This window comes from Aethalodelphis obliquidens, unplaced genomic scaffold (genome assembly GCF_003676395.1).
Source record: "Aethalodelphis obliquidens isolate GAN/ISIS:26980383/991018 unplaced genomic scaffold, ASM367639v1 scaffold62, whole genome shotgun sequence".
In the NCBI taxonomy this organism is placed as follows: domain Eukaryota; kingdom Metazoa; phylum Chordata; class Mammalia; order Artiodactyla; family Delphinidae; genus Aethalodelphis; species Aethalodelphis obliquidens.
In genome coordinates, this window is record NW_020838006.1 from 3,697,102 (window position 1) to 3,714,317 (window position 17,216).

Below are 17,216 nucleotides of genomic sequence, written 5' to 3' on the forward strand. Positions count from 1 at the left end.
CCCTGCATTGGCAGGCAGACTCTCAACCACTGTGCCACCAGGGAAGCCCTAGGCAGTGTCTTTAGATCACTTAATTCTGTTTCAAACATTTGCCTCTGTCATACCAACAAGTCTGAATTTGCCTATTAGATTCCTGTTGGCTAAATCTCTTTCCTGTCAATCCCTCACTAAAAGACTGCAGTACAAGTTGAAAGGATTCCCCTGAATGTATAGGGAGATATTTCCTTCCCTGTGAGCCGTGTGTCCAGTGGCAGTGCCACCTCTTCCAGGTGGTTTGTGGACTTCGAAACTTTCTAAATGTAAAATGTACTGAGATCTGGGCTTCCCTGGTCGCGCAGTGGTTGAGAGTCCGCCTGCCGATGCAGGGGACACGGGTTCATGCCCCAGTCCGGGAGGATCCCACATGCCGTGGAGCGGCTGGGCCCATGAGCCATGGCCACTGAGCCTGCGCATCCGGAGCCTGTGCTCCACAACAGGAGAGGCCACAGCAGTGAGAGGCCCGCGTACCGCAAAAAAAAAAAAAAAAGTGTACTGAGATCCAAAGATGATACATTACTGGAAAAACTAAGCCCTAGTAATTCCCTTTGTTCTTTGTATGACATCTCCATTATTACATTGTTCCCACACAGCACCTGACATATTAACACATTCTCAATATATGAGGAGGAAGGAAGGAGAAAGATGAAGAGGAATATGAGACGATTATCTTATTATAGTCCAGAGGTCTTTTAGTCTTTTTTCACATTTCAAAATCAACTAGTTTGGCAAGATACACTGTCAAATAATTATTCTAAGGTTTAAAAAAAGTTGTAAAACCCTTTAAAAAAGGGTTTTAAAAAAAGTTGTAACCTCTTCTTGGATATTCATAATGCACACAAGAATACTAAAGCTGCTGGAAGTTCTACAACAGAGAAACATGTCTGATTGGGGTTCCTGCAGAGTATTGCATGGAATCCTTTTAGGATCTTCTGTTAGATCTTTTAGTATCATCCAGCCACATCCTACAGGACCAGTGTTCTTCAGAGCATCCTCTGGCAAATGCACCTTTAACTCAACCAGATATGATTCAAAGACTGTCAGTCTGAATTGTTCCCATGCAAAGAGTTTCTGAACCTGTAGTTATCACCACCATGAACTCCTGAGACTGCACCAAAGGCACTCTGATTAAACACCTGCTCGTGTGAAGGCAAGAACACATGACTCTATTGTACTACACATACTGTGCATTCTACACAGACTCTGAGCCTGAGTTGGAAGGAGGCGACTGAGTCCCAGGGGTTTCAGATAAAGTGACTGTAGGCAGTATGGCTGTAACAACCGGGTGAGAAATGGCACACTCTGGAGGTCATTACAAATGAGTCAGATGACTGAAAGACAGATTTATATGTGTCACCTAATCCTGGCATTCAGTTTCATTCTGTATGGTTAATTTCAGGCAGCAAAACAAAGCATTGATTACCTCTCCAAATTCAATTGCAGACAGCCATGCTTAACAAGGGGGAAGAAAGCAAGTGTCTATTGAGACCAAAGTTTGCAGATGTCAATCAGCCAATGATAAAAGCAATCTGATCCTCTCCTGTATGGAAAATAATGGAAAGTTGGTCTAGTGGTGGTATGTCTCATGCCAATAAGAGGGAGGTAGGATGTGACCTCTCATGCAGACATATTTTTTTTTTTTTGTCACCAGATGGATACTCTACCAATAATTTCAGTGTGGGGATGCACTGACATCTAGTGGACAAACAGGTGGTTGACATTTTGGCCATAAATGGTACTACTGTAGGAATTAGTAAACTACAAAGTAATGGTATTTGAGAAAATTTAGTTCAAATAAAATTTAAAGTAGGAATATAGATTTTCTTTTTTACCATGGTTGAAGCCAGTTAATTAAATTTGTATGTAAATTAATATTACATTTTTTTTTGACTTGTGAATTTGTTTTTATTTTTATTGGGCTATAGGGGATGGGCTGGGAAATATCTCTGTAAGTTATGCCCTACTAGGGAAATGTCCATTCTGATTTTCCTGGGACAGCTTTCGGAGCTTTTTCTTTTTCTTGGAGCTGCTGCTCTTGCTGGCAGCAGCCTCTTCAGGTCCACTGCTGAGAGGCTCCTCCTTGGAAGAGAATTTCCTCTTTTTCTTGGGGACCCTCTTGTTTCCTGACTCTTCAGGGTCACTATCTGGTTCCTCTTTGGGGAAAGATTTCTTCCTCTTGGTAAGACTTCCACTGCCAGCTATCTCTTCAAGATCACTAACCAGCTCCTCCTTGGAAAAAGATTTCTTTTTTTTTGGGTTTGGAGGAGACAGATGAAGGTCTTCCATTCCATTCTCCTGAGGAGCCTCCTGGGGCTTTTGCTTTTGCTTCTTTTTGGGTCTTGCACTTGTCTCCTCACATTCCTCCGGGGTACTACTGCTGTTTTCTGAAGACACCAGGGCAATTGCAGCCAGCCTTTTCTTCTCCTTCTTCAAGCGTTTCTTCTCCTGTTTCTCCAGCTTCCTAGTAATCTCAGGAGCCGCTTCCTCTGCCTGAACCATTGCCTCCTTCATGACATCCAGATTCTTTCATGGAATCTCTCCAGTCTCATAGAAGGACAGCCACTCCTCAACTTGTTCTTGAAGCTTCTCCCCAAATACACTGGTAGGTACCTCAGAGAAGCAATCGATTCGTGAGGCAATACTGCATTTGTTTGCCAGGTATCGGGAGATGCAGCCTTTGTTCTTGGCAGCTGCTTGGCCAATGAAGGTAGAGTGGAAAATGAGTCCATATTTTGGGGTGTTACCCCTTGTCTTCAGGGCTCTGGAAAGTTGGTCCCTGTGCTGGGCCCAGGGAATCACTCAGACACCAGGACTGAATATTACATTTTGAAGACTTTTTCTTATTAACAATACCATCCTTCTGTCTTGTGAAATACTGGTGGATGGTTGGATGACTACCAGAATTAACAAGTTTACACGTAGGTAAAGACAGATAACAGAACACCAGAGATACCCAAAAGAAGGCATGAAGTGCTGTCCCTTTTGTTTTTGGAAAAGAAATATTTTATCTAATTATCAAACACAATTGAGTTAGTAGGTTCCAGCCACCTTCCAGTAAGGAATTTGAGAACTTTAAAAGTTTGGTCAAAAAACTGCAAAGCTGAATACAATTATGCCAGATGCTACTCTGGTAGGGGGAAGAGGGCATTTCAAGTCCAAAGAAAAGGACTGTGTGTCCAGTTTTCCTTGAATCACTGATCAAGAGAGTCTTTGAAATAAATCTTATTTAACTAGTTCACTGAATGATACATTGTGAGAAGTAATTAGTGTTAAGATGTGAGGAGAAAAATAGACAACATCTGTCTCTTTGACTCTTGGATTGTGAAACAACTGAGAAATGGACTCACGGCGTAAATCAAACCAAGATTTAAGAACATAAATCCAACAAAGATTTAAGAACATAAATCCTACTCTGGGTAAAGCAGATTGAAGAATGCTGCTCAAACTGTGCCCAACATAGATTCTTCTAATATTGCCATTTCCTCCTGTATTAAATTTATACTGATACAATTACAGTGCTTCTGTCTACGTCCTGTCTAGTTTCTACTTTTTCCAAAACTGTATGGGTTACTCACAATTTCCTGTATCTGTTCTTCCTTAATATACAATGATAAGACAAGCATTATCCAAAATTTGGAAATAAGGTAAAGAGTATGACTTTTCAATGGGATGTCTTTTCAATGTCATATTATAATTTTATTAGGCCTACACAAGGGACTTTTTAATCTCCTAAGAGAATATACCTGTATTTGACTTACAACTTATTATTTGAATAGAGCTCAACTACTGTGAAGCTACATGTTAATTTGTATAGTTCTTTACTAAGAGGCTGAATATACAAATGGGCAGTAGCCAGACCATGTATAAAAACAGAACTCTGACCCACAACTTACAGGAACCAGCCCAGGAAACCAATCCATCATCTCTAGTAACCAGCCCTGGAAGCCATATAGCTGTAGATTGGACCTGTAAGAAGTAAGACCTCTATCTCTAGTACTAATCCAGGAAGCCAAACAATAATCTCTGTAACAATCAGTCCAAAATGGCTAAGACTGGATCAATAATTGACAGCTTTCTAATTTTTATCCCTGCTTCCAACTTAAGAACAACCAGAGAAAGCCAAATATAAACCCAATCACACAGGATGCCCTGCTTCTATTCAGCTCACCTGTGGCTTCCCCATGCCAACAGCCTCTGTCAGGGCACACCCAAAGCTTCCCCTTTTTTCCACTAGAAAGCTTTTCTCCTCCTCTTCTGCCTGCCATTGAGTCTCTTCCAAAATGCAAGTGATAATGGCTGACTCCCTTGCTATAGCAAGATCTGAACAATAACCTTTGCTTGTCTGGTTGATCTTCATTCATTTCCACAGTCCAGTATAAAACAAAACCTCAAAGGTTAATGTTTCCTTTCCCTGTAGAGCATTAACCAGTTTTGTATGTAGCCTAGCAACCTTCTTTTAACAATCTTTTGCTTAATGTACAGAAATAACTATACCTTATATGCTCTTGGAACCAGTTTTCCTATCTTATTTGTTCCCTCGTTAATGAATTGACTAAACTGTTGACATGTGTTCATTCTATATTTGTATGGGAATGATGTTTTTAAGTTTTTGAAAATTACACATTGACCAGAGAAAAGAAACAGAATGCCTATAAACATCTAAGGAGAAATTCAAATCTGTATTATATTAAAGCTGTATTAAAAGAGGAAGCAGCATACTTACTAGGTCTACAGGATGTCTTCAATTTATTTTAATATTGTGAAATAGCTGCCCTAGATATTTGTTGAAGAGATTTGCCAAAGTTACTCAGCTCATGGACTACTTGGAATTACACAGCTCTGAGTGACCCAACTTGAAACTTACATTAGTCAGTTTTTGCTGTGTAACAACCCTCCAAATTCTACTTTCAGAAACATTTATTTTTCTCAGTCAAAGGTGTGCAAGTTGGCTACAGTGGCTCTGCCTCAGAAGTGAGTAGGTTCAGATCTGCTCCACCTTTGGACTGAAGGCTATTTGGGACAAATTCTTCCTATAGTGACCACAAAAGAGCAAAACAACAAGCTCAACCATGCAAGCAACCTCATCTCATGTCATCCAAGTCACCTAGCAGAGCCCAAGTTAAGGGTGGGGGCAGGGCATATACTCCTCCCGCAGTAGTAAGCACTGCGAAGTCTCAGGTCAAAGATCGAGGATGTATTCACCCCTGACAGGGAGGCAGTAATCTCATCTAATCTGTGGCAAAAGCAAAGCAAAACTACAGAGGAAGGAAGAGCTCGGCTGACCAGTTTTCAGAAGGACTGGCATCCGGTCGCAGACCAGATGTGGAAGATGGCAAGTGAGGAACAGTACTCACTTCCCTGAGTGACACACCCTGAGCTGGTGTAATCAGTTCTTGGAGATCTTCAGAACGCTTTGACAGAGTGAAAGTCACAATTCCAGAAGCGACCTGCAGGTAAGTATGAATCAAGCTTTTAAGCCTGTGTCAGCTCTGTGATGTGATTCTCAGGAATGATCAGGCGTTCACCCAGTTGTGCTCCAGTTCCCAGAGGCATTGACTGAACTGGAAGTAAACCATGCCCTGCAAGCAGAGCCTGAGGCTTTGGGAATAGAGGACAAATACAGTCTGAATACACAAAATAAATATTATATACTAAATAAAATTTCTGAAAATCTTATTGGGCAGCCAAATTCTGAGTAATGTTCATAAAACTGATGAAATTAAAGCTAAAGTCTAACATCATTGATATGCCTATTTGTATACATCCCAGGTTTGTCAAGAATTATTCTCTCTTAAAATATCAATAGCTCATTGATTGTGATAGATGGCTTATTAGGCATAAGTTTTATTTTTATATGAATAAATTTGATGAAATGTTGAAAATGCTCTTACATAAATAATAAAATCTGTATTTCAACTATCAAATAAGCTATGATCACTACCTTTTCCCTTGTAGCTTACCCAAATGTCAGTGTCCAGTTATAGGGCCAACTGCTAAAAAAGTTTAGATGCCTAAGAGAAAAATGCTTCACTTTGCCACCGAAGTTGCTTTTTTCACTCAATGTTATTTTTGTTAGATTGTCTCTTACACATGTAGTTTTAGTTCACTCGTTTTCAGTGCTACATTGCATTTCATTGTCTGTGTATTCTGGCTTTTAAATTCATTCTTTTATTAAGTTATTTAAAGTTATTACTTCAGTTTGCCATACCAAAATATTCTTTTTCCTTATCATTTATCCTTACACATATCCTCACGTCACTCCCTCAGGGACACATATCATGGTTGGAGTTTAGCACCAAATAGTTGCACATAATGTAAAGAAGGGCCTGCTGGGGTGATGTGCTGCCTCTCCAAGATAATTCAGGTAAGAGAAATATTTAAGATGCTCTAGACTGGACCAGGCTTGGTGGATTTTGACTAGCTTGTTCATGCATCTGTGGCCAGTTAATGGGAGGCTGACTGGTTCAAGATGGTCTCACATTTCTGGAGGTTAGGGTTGCTGTTGGCCTGTTGGCTGGGGCAAAGGGCAGCCGGGCACATGTCCCTTATCCTCCAACTGGCTCCAAAAGCAGGGTACCAAGATGGAACCAAAGCTCCCAAGGCCTTTTAAGTACAGGTATAGGCTATACATCACCTCTTCCACATTTTATTGGCCAGCCAGCTCCTGTTCAAGGGCAATATTCCAGCTATCTATATTTCTATATAACAAACCACCTCAAAAGTTACTAGTTTAAAACAACAATCATTTATTTTGCTCACCATTCTGTCATTTGGTCAAGGCCCAGTGGGGACAATTCATCTCTGCTCCACCAGATGTCAGCTGGACTAAGGCTGGAGGATCCACTTCCAAGATGGCTCTGTCACATGGCTGGCAAACTCCTCTCCAGGTGAGACTCTCAGGGGGCAGGTTACATTTCTTACATCATGGGAGATGGATCCTTAGAGACAGGAAATGGAAGCTGCTAGTTTCTTTTTTCTTTTTTTTTTTGCCACGCAGGTTACATTTCTTACATCATGGGAGATGGATCCTTAGAGACAGGAAATGGAAGCTGCTAGTTTCTTTTTTCTTTTTTTCTTTTTTGCCACGCCCAAGAAGTATTTAATAAAGAAAAATATATAAAAAGGATTATAGGGCTTCCCTGGTGGCGCAGTGGTTGAGAGTCTGCCTGCCGATGCAGGGGACACGTGTTCGTGCTCCGGTCCGGGAAGATCCCACATGCCGCGGAGCGGCTGGGCCCGTGAGCCATGGCTGCTGGGCCTGCGCGTCTGGAGCCTGCGCTCCGCAACGGGAGAGGCCACAACAGTGAGAGGCCCGCGTATCGCAAAAAAAAAAAAAAAAAAAAGGATTATATACCATGAGGAGGTGTGATTTATATCACATTTAAGAAAACACTGGCTAACCCCAAATCATGAAGATTTACTCATGTTTTCATCTAAAAGTTTTATAGTTTTAGCTCTTACAACAAGGTTTTTATGATCATTTTGAGCTAATTTTTATGTGTGGTATCCTTATGCTACAAAATTTGTGTAATTTTGTAGCTTTAAAATCTGGAAGTATGAGTCTTCCAACTTTGGGTTTTGAGTTTTTTTTCTCAAAATTGTTTTGGCAATTCTGAATCCTTGAATTTTCATATAAGTTTTAGGATCCGTTTGTTGAATTATGAAAAAAAATAGTCAGCTGGAATTTTGTTGACTCTGTAGATCTGGGGAGTACTGCCATCTTAACAATATTAAGTCTTCTGATCCATGAACACTGAATGTCTTTCTGTTTATTTAGATATTCTTTAAGCTCTTTCTAGAAGGCTTTATGGTTTTCAGTGTACAAAGCTTCCACTTCTTCTATGTAAGTATTTTATTCTTTTCGATGCTATTGTAAATGCAATTGTTTTATTAATTTCGTTGCAATTGTTCAGTACTTATTTTCAAATCTGGATACTTTGTATTTCTTTTCTTGTCTAATTTCCTTGGCTCCAGCAAAATGCTGAATAGAAGTGGTGAGAGCAGACATCTTTGTGGAAGCTGCTAGTTTCTTAAGGCTTAGCCCAGAAACTGATATAGCATCACTTCTGCCATATCCCTTTTGTCAACCCCTTACCACCCAGATTCAAGAAAAAGGGAGAATAGTGGGGCTATATATTAAAACTGCCATAAGTGGGCTCAAAATTCCAACCTTGATGGGAGAAGTGATAACGTCACCTTGTTAAGGGCATGAACACTGGAAGAGGGAAAAAGTTGCAGCCATTTGCACAATCAGTGTGAGCAGGAAGAGGGAGAGATTTCTGGTTCAAAATTTCTTCTCCTTTTAACAAAGCTACCACTTACTTGTCTTAGCCTTATGTTAACTATAACTTATCAAAAGGTAAATTTAGAAATGCTATTTTATTATTTAAATGGCTTAAAGGATTTTACACAGAAAGGCTTTGTAAGTGCCTCCCTTTTATTTCGAAATAAATGTTAGTACTTTAGCTCCCCTTGAAAGATGTGAAACCATGTTTTGTTGATGGGATAACTATTATGCAACAAGAGTGAGGGTAATCATCTTATTCCACTCGACAGGATGAACATAGCCATTTTTGCACAGAAAAGACGGTGAAATATTCAATTACAGCTGTGTGGTCAATGTAAAATCTCTCATTTATATGAACTGCAGAGTCATTAATTAGACATGGAGCAGGAAATTTTGTAAGCTGTAGCCACCCTGAATTTTCTTTAGGCTGTCTTTCTCTGTGTCTTATGGACCATAATGAAATGACCTAGGGGCCAGCCAAACAGAATCATTCATTGACTCTCCCCAATCTCATTTATACTCTTCATACATGACTCCATGGGATACAGCCACTCCTTCAGGGAGGAAATTCTAAACTTCATGCATTAATTACATTCCCAAACACCTGCTTTCCTTTCCTAGGCAGCAACCTGATTTCAGGAAAAAGATCTGACCTCCTGAAAGTCCTAAAAATAAAATATCTACAGCATCCACCTCGTATGGTTTGATTAAACCTGTTCCAAAAGCTCCAAGCCAATTCCACCTCCTGGGGAGCACTGAGGTGGTGACAGCTCTATCCACTGAGTACAGATTGAGACAATTTGAGTCAGTCTTGGATTATGTGCTTTTCAACTGCTTTCAGTTAGGACTGTGTTTGGCAACAAGTAATGGGAAACTTTACATATAGTAGCTTTTAAAAACTGAGTTGTTTCTTTTTATTTTAATGTTTATTTATTGAAGTATAATTGATTTACAATGTTGTGTTAGTTTCAGATGTACAGCAAAGTGATTCAGTTATATACATATTCTTTTTCAGATTCTTTTCCATTATAGGTTATTATAAGATATCGAATACAGTTCTCTGTGCTATACAGTAGGTCCTTATTGTTTATGTATTTTTACATGGTAGGTTTCAGGAATCATTTCTATAGTTTGTTTTTGTTTCTTTTTATGCACCAAGAAGCACAAGTCTCTGGCAGCCTTGTGATGCAGTCAGGTACTTAGGCTGCTTTCTGTTTGGATTTTCTTATTTTGTGGTTTTCATCCTGTTTGTACCCAAGATGCTACCAATCAGCTCTTTAATTTCTGGATTGAAGTTACTATAATGATCTTCCTAGCGAAAGTGCATTTAAAGTTGTAGATAACAAAGAAGAACCACAGCCAAGAAACATGAAGAGCCCAGAGCCTTCATTAAGCCAATCCTGAAAACACTCTTAAAATACCCATATCTCTGGTTTTTTAAATTACCTTTTTATTAAATAGATTGCTCTTGAGTTTCTTGTCTTTTTGGAACTGAAAGAACCTTAAGAGATACAAACCACATTCTGAAGATCTCCAAATCTGTCTTTTAAAAATATTTATTGAATGTATTGGCTTTTTGCATTCACATAACAAGAATTCACATGGCAAGAGTTTGGAACATGAGGAATTCCTGAACTGAATTTGTGGAAAACTGGAGATGTTGTATTTAGAGGGAATAGATAGCCATGAATGCTTACAATAGAAATAGAGACTGAAATTTATTGAGCTAATCATCAGTGTGCGAACTTAGAAAGGAAATACAGAAAAACTCCAAAAAAAGGGAGAGGAAGATGAAGAAAAGAACTTCAGTTTATGAAACAAATCGAAGATAAAATATAGAGGATTAAAAGCTCATAATGGAAATGTAAAAATTCTTATAGCTAAATTACAACGAAAATTGTATCTATCAAAACTTGTAGGTTGCAAAACTCACTGGGGGGACGAGGGGAAGATGGAGGAAGAGTAAGACGCGGAGATCACCATCCTCCCCACAGATACACCAGAAATACATCTACACGTGGAACAACTCCTACAGAACACCTACTGAACGCTGGCAGAAGACCTCAGACCTCCCAAATGGCAAGAAACTCCCCACGTACCTGGGTAGGGCAAAAGAAAAAAAGAAAAAACAGAGACAAAAGAATAGGGACCGGACCTGCACCAGTGGGAGAGAGCTGTGAAGGAGGAAAGTTTTCCACACACTAGGAAGCCCCTTCGCGGGAGGACACTGCGGGTGGCGGAGAGGCAGAGCTTCGGTGCCACGGAGGAGAGCACAGCAACAGGGGTGCGGAGGGCAATGCGGGGAGATTCCCGCATAGAGGATCGGCGCCGACCAGCACTCACCAGCCCAAGAGGCTTGTCTGCTCACCCGCTGGGGCGGGCGGGGCTGCGAGCTGAGGCTCGGGCTTTCCTTGGAGCGCAGGGAGAGGACTGGGGTTGGCGGCCTGAACACAGCCTGAAGGGGTTAGTGTGCCACAGCTAGCCGGGAAGGAGTCCAGGAAAAGGTCTGGAGCTGCCGAAGAGGCAAGAGACGTTTTCTTCCCTCTTTGTTTCCTGCTGCGCGAGGAAAGGGGATTAAGAGCGCCGCTTAAAGGAGCTCCAGAGACGGGCGCGAGCCGCGGCTAAAAGCGCGGACCGCAGAGACGGGCAGGAGACGCTAAGGCTGCTGCTGCCGCCACCAAGAAGCCTGTGTGCGAGCACAGGTCACTATCCACACCTCCGTTCTGGGGAGCCTGTGCAGCCCGCCACTGCCAAGTTCCCGGGATCCAGGGACAACTTCCCCGGGAAAACGCACGGCCCGCCTCAGGCTGGTGCAATGTCACGCCGGCCTCTGCCGCCGCAGGCTCGCCCTGCACTCCATACCCCTCCGCCCCCCCACCCCAGCCTGAGTGAGCCAGAGCCCCCTGAATCAGCGGCTCCTTTAACCCCGTCCTGTCTGAGCGAAAAACAGATGCCCTCCGGCGACCTACACGCAGAGGTGGGGCCAAATCCAAAGCTGAGGCCCTGGGAGCTGTGAGAACAAAGAGAAAGGGAAATCTGTCCCAGCAGCCTCAGAAGCAGCAGATTAAAGCTCCACAATCAACTTCATGTACCCTGCATCTATGGAACACATGAATAGACAAGGAATCATCCCAAATTGGGAGGTGGACTTTTAGAGCAAGATTTATGATTTTTTCCCCTTATCCTCTTTTTGTGAGTGTGTATGTGTATGCTTCTGTGTGAGATTTTGACTGTATGGCTTTGCTTGCACCATTTGTCCTAGGGTTCTATCCGTCCACTTTTTTTTAAAGTTTTTTTCCATAATATTTTTTATTTTAATAACTTTATTTTATTTTACTTTATCTTTCTTTCTTTCTTTCCTTCCTTCCCTCCTTTAGACAACGTATCATCCCAAATTGAGGAGGTGGACTTTGAGAGCAAGATTTATGATTTTTTTCCCCTTTTCCTCTTTTTATGAGTGTGTATGTGTATGCTTCGGTATGAGATTTTGTCTGCATAGCTTTGCTTCCACCATTTGTCCTAAGGTTCTATCTGTACATTTTTTAAAATCTTTTTTCTTAATAATTCTTTTTCAATTTAATAACATTATTATATTTTACTTTATTTTATTTTACTTTATCTTCTTTTTCTCCTTCCTTCCTTCCTCCCTCCCTCCTTTCTTCCTTTCTTTCCTTCTTTCCTTTTCTTCTTCCTTCCTTCCTTCCTTTCTTTTTCTTTCTTTCTTCCTACTTCTACTAATTCTTTCTACTTTTTCTCCCTTTTATTCGAAGCCGTGTGGATGAAAGGCTCTTGGTGCTGCAGGCAGGAGTCAGTGCTGTGCCTCTGAGGTGGAAGAGCCAACTTCAGGACACTGAAGGTCAACAAGAGACCTCCCAGCTCCACATAATATCAAACAGCGAAAATCTCCCAGAAATCTCCATCTCAACACCAGCACCCAGCTTCAATCAACGACCAGCAAGCTACAGTGCTGGACACCCTATGCCAAACAACTAGCAAAACAGGAACACAACCCCACCCATTAGCAGAGAGGCTGCCTAAAATCATAGTAAGTCCACAGACACCCCAAAACACACCACCAGACATGGACCTACCCACCAGAAAGACAAGATCCAGCCTCATCCACCAGAACACAGGCACTAGTCCCCTCCACCAGGAAGCCTACACAACCCACTGAACCAACCATAGCCACTGGGGACAGACATCAAAAACAGCGAGAACTACGAACGTGCAGTCTGCAAAAAGGAGACCCCAAACACAGTAAGATAAGCAAAATGAGAAGATAGAAAAACACACAGCAGATGAAGGAGCAAGATAAAAACCCACCAGACCTAACAAATGAAGAGAAAAAAGGCAGTCTTCCTGAAAAAGAATTCAGAATAATGATAATAAAGATGATCCAAAATCTTGGAAATAGAATAGACAAAATGTAAGAAACATTTAACAAGGACCTAGAAGAACTAAAGATGAAACAAACAACGATGAACAACACAAAAAATTAAATGAAAAATACTCTACATGGGATCAATAGCAGAATAACTGAGGCAGAAGAACGGATAAGTGACCTGGAATATAAAATAGTGGAAATGACTGCTGCAGAGCAGAATAAAGAAAAAAGAATGAAAAGAACTGAGGACAGTCTCAGAGAACTCTGGGACAACATTAAAGGCACCAACATTCGAATTATAGGGGTTCCAGAAGAAGAAGAGAAAAAGAAAGGGACTGAGAAAATATTTGAAGAGATTATAGTTGAAAACTTCCCTAATATGGGAAAGGAAATGGTTAATCAAGTCCAGGAAGCACAGAGAGTCCCATACAGGATATATCCAAGGAGAAATACGCCAAGACACATATTAATCAAACTGTCAAAAATTAAATACAAAGAAAACATATTAAAAGCAGCAAGGGAAAAACAACAAATAACACACAACGGAATCCCCATAAGGTTAACAGCTGATCTCTCAGCAGAAACTCTGCAAGCCAGAAGGGAGTGGCAGGACATACTGAAAGTGATGAAGGAGAAAAACCTGCAACAAAGACTACTCTACCCAGCAAGGATCTCATTCAGATATGACGGAGAAATTAAAACCTTTACAGACAAGCAAAAGCTGAGAGACTTCAGCACCACCAAACCAGCTTTACAACAAACGCTAAAGCAACTTCTCTAGGCAAGAAACACAAGAGAAGGAAAAGACCTACAATAATGAACCCAAACAATTTAGAAAATGGGAATAGGAACATACATATCGATAATTACCTTAAATGTAAATGGACTAAATGCTCCCACCAAAAGACACAGATTGGCTGAATGGATACAAAAACAAGACCCATATATATGCTGTCTACAAGAGACCCGCTTCAGACCTAGAGACACATATAGACTGAAAGTAAGGGGATGGAAAAAGATATTTCATGCAAATGGAAACCAAAAGAAAGCTGGAGTAGCAATTCTCATATCAGACAAAATAGACTTTAAAATAAAGACTATTAGAAGAGACAAAGAAGGACACTACATAATGATCAAGGGATCGATCCAAGAAGAAGATATAACAATTGTAAATATTTATGCACCCAACATAGGAGCACCTCAATACATAAGGCAAATACTAACAGCCATAAAAGGGGAAATCGACAGTAACACATTCATAGTAGGGGAATTCAACACCCCACTTTCACCAATGGACAGATCATCCAAAATGAAAATAAATAAGGAAACACACGCTTTAAATGATACATTAAACAAGATGGACTTAATTGATATTTATAGGACACTCCATGCAAAAACAACAGAATACACATTTTTCTCAAGTGCTCATGGAACATTCTCCAGGATAGATAGTATCTTGGGTCACAAATCAAGCCTTGGTAAATTTAAGAAAACTGAAATTGTATCAAGTATCTTTTCCGACCACAACGCCATGAGACTAGATATCAATTACAGGAAAAGGTCTGTAAAAAATACAACCACATGGAGGCTAAACAATACACTACTTAATAACAAGTGATCACTGAAGAAATCAAAGAGCAAATAAAAAAATACCTAGAAACAAATGACAATGGAGACACGACCCAAAACCTATGGGATGCAGCAAAAGCAGTTCTAAGAGGGAAGTTTATAGCAATACAAGCCCACCTTAAGAAACAGGAAACATCTCGAATAAACAACCTAACCATGCACCTAAAGCAATTAGAGAAAGAAAAACATAAAAACCCCAAAGTTAGCAGAAGGAAAAGAAATCATAAAAATCAGATCAGAAATACATGATAAAGAAACGAAGGAAACGATAGCAAAGATAAAAAAAAACTAAAAGCTGGTTCTTTGAGAAGATAAACAAAACTGATAAACCATTAGCCAGACTCATCAAGAAAAACAGAGAGAACACTCAAATCAATAGAATTAGAAATGAAAAAGGAGAAGTAACAACTGACACTGCAGAAATACAAAAGATCATGAGAGATTACTACAAGCAACTCTATGCCAATAAAATGGACAACCTGGAAGAAATGGACAAATTCTTAGAAATGCACAACCTGCCAAGACTGAATCAGGAAGAAATAGAAAATATGAACAGACCAATCACAAGCACTGAAATTGAAACTGTGATTAAAAATCTTCTGACAGGGCTTCCCTGGTGGCACAGTGGTTGAGAGTCCGCCTGCCGATGCAGGGGACACGGGTTCATGCCCCGGTCCAGGAAGATCCCACATGCTGCGGAGCGGCTGCGCCCGTGAGCCATGGCCGCTGAGCCTGCGCGTCCAGAGCCTGTGCTCCGCAACAGGAGAGGCCACAACAGTGAGAGGCCCGTGTACCGCAAAAAAAAAAAAAAAAAAAATCTTCTGACAAACAAGAGCCCAGGACCACATGGCTTCACAGGCGAATTCTATCAAACATTTAGAGAAGAGCTAACAACTATCCTTTTCAAACTCTTCCAAAATATAGCAGAGGGAGGAACACTCCCAAATTCATTCTACGAGGCCACCATCACCTTAATACCAAAACCAGACAAGGATGTCACAAAAAAAAGAAAACTACAGGCCAATATCACAGATGAACATAGATGCAAAAATCCTCAACAAAATACTAGCAAACAGAATCCAACAGCACATTAAAAGGATCATACACCATGATCAAGTGGGGTTTACTCCAGGAATGCAAGGATTCTTCAATACACGCAAATCAATCAAAGTGATAAACCATATTAACAAATTGAAGGAGAAAAACCCTATGATCATCTCAACAGACACAGAGAAAGCTTTTGACAAAATTCAACACCCATTTATGATAAAAACCCTGCAGAAAGTAGGCATAGAGGGAACTTTCCTCAACATAATAAACGCCATATATGACAAACCCACAGCCAACATCATCCTCAATGGTGAAAAACTGAAAGCATTTCCACTAAGATCAGGAACAAGACAAGGTTGCCCACTCTCACCACTCTTATTCAACATAGTTTTGGAAGTTTTAGCCAGAGCAATCAGAGAAGAAAAGGAAATAAAAGGAATCCAAATCACAAAAGAAGAAGTAAAGCTGTCACTGTTTGCAGATGACATGATACTATACATAGAGAATCCTAAAGATGCTACCAGAAAACTACTGGAGGTAATCAATGAATTCGGTAAAACTGCAGGATACAAAATTAATGCACAGAAATTTCTGGCATTCCTATACACTAATGATGAAAAATCTGAAAGTGAAATCAAGAAAACACTCCCATTTACCATTGCAACAAAAAGAATAAAATATCTAGGTATAAACCTACCTAAGGAGACAAAAGACCTGTATGCAGAAAATTATAAGACACTGATGAAAGAAATTAAAGATGATACAAATAGATGGAGAGATATACCATGTTCTTGGATTGGAAGAATCAACATTGTGAAAATGACTCTACTACCCAAAGCAATCTATAGATTCAATGCAATCCCTATCAAACTACCACTGGCATTTTTCACAGAACTAGAACAAAAAATTTCACAATTTGTATGGAAACACAAAAGACCCCGAATAGCCAAAGCAATCTTGAGAACGAAAGAAGGAACTGGAGGAATCAGGCTCCCTGACTTCAGACTATACTACAAAGCTACAGTCATCAAGACAGTATGGTACTGGCACAAAAACAGAAAGATAGATCAATGGAACAGGATAGAAAGCCCAGAGATAAACCCATGCACATATGGACAACTTATCTTTGATAAAGGTGGCAGTAATGTACAATGGAGAAAGGACAGCCTCTTCAATAAGTGGTGCTGGGAAAACTGGACAGCTACATGTAAAAGTATGAGATTAGATCACTCCCTAACACCATACACAAAAATAAGCTCAAAATGGATTAAAGACCTAAATGTAAGGCCAGAAACTATCAAACTCTTAGAGGAAAACATAGGCAGAACACTCTATGACATAAATCACAGCAGGATCCTTTTTGACCCACCTCCTAGAGAAATGGAAATAAAAACAAAAATAAACAAATGGGACCTAATGAAACTTCAAAGCTTTTGCACAGCAAAGGAAACCATAAACAAGATTAAAAGACAACCCTCAGAATGGGAGAAAATATTTACAAATGAAACAACTAACAAAGGATTAATTTCCAAAATTTATAAGCAGCTCATGCAACTCAATAACAAAAAACAAACAACCCAATCCGAAAAAGGGCAGAAGACCTAAAGAGACATTTCTCCAAAGAAGATATACAGACTGCCAACACATGAAAGAATGCTCAACATCATTAATCATTAGAGAAATGCAAATCAAAACTACAATGAGATATCATCTCACACCAGTCAGAATGGCCATCATCAAAAAATCTAGAAACAATAAATGCTGGAGAGGGTGTGGAGAAAAGGGAACACTCTTGCACTGCTGGTGGGAATGTGAATTGGTACAGCCACT

General features: G+C 40.3%; 1 pseudogene; it reads right to left on the reverse strand.

The window, feature by feature from the left end:
* Positions 1-1,915: 1,915 nt before the first annotated feature.
* On the reverse strand, positions 1,916-2,562 carry LOC113610238 (nucleolar protein 56 pseudogene; annotated as a pseudogene).
* Between the last annotated feature and the right edge of the window lie 14,654 nt (positions 2,563-17,216).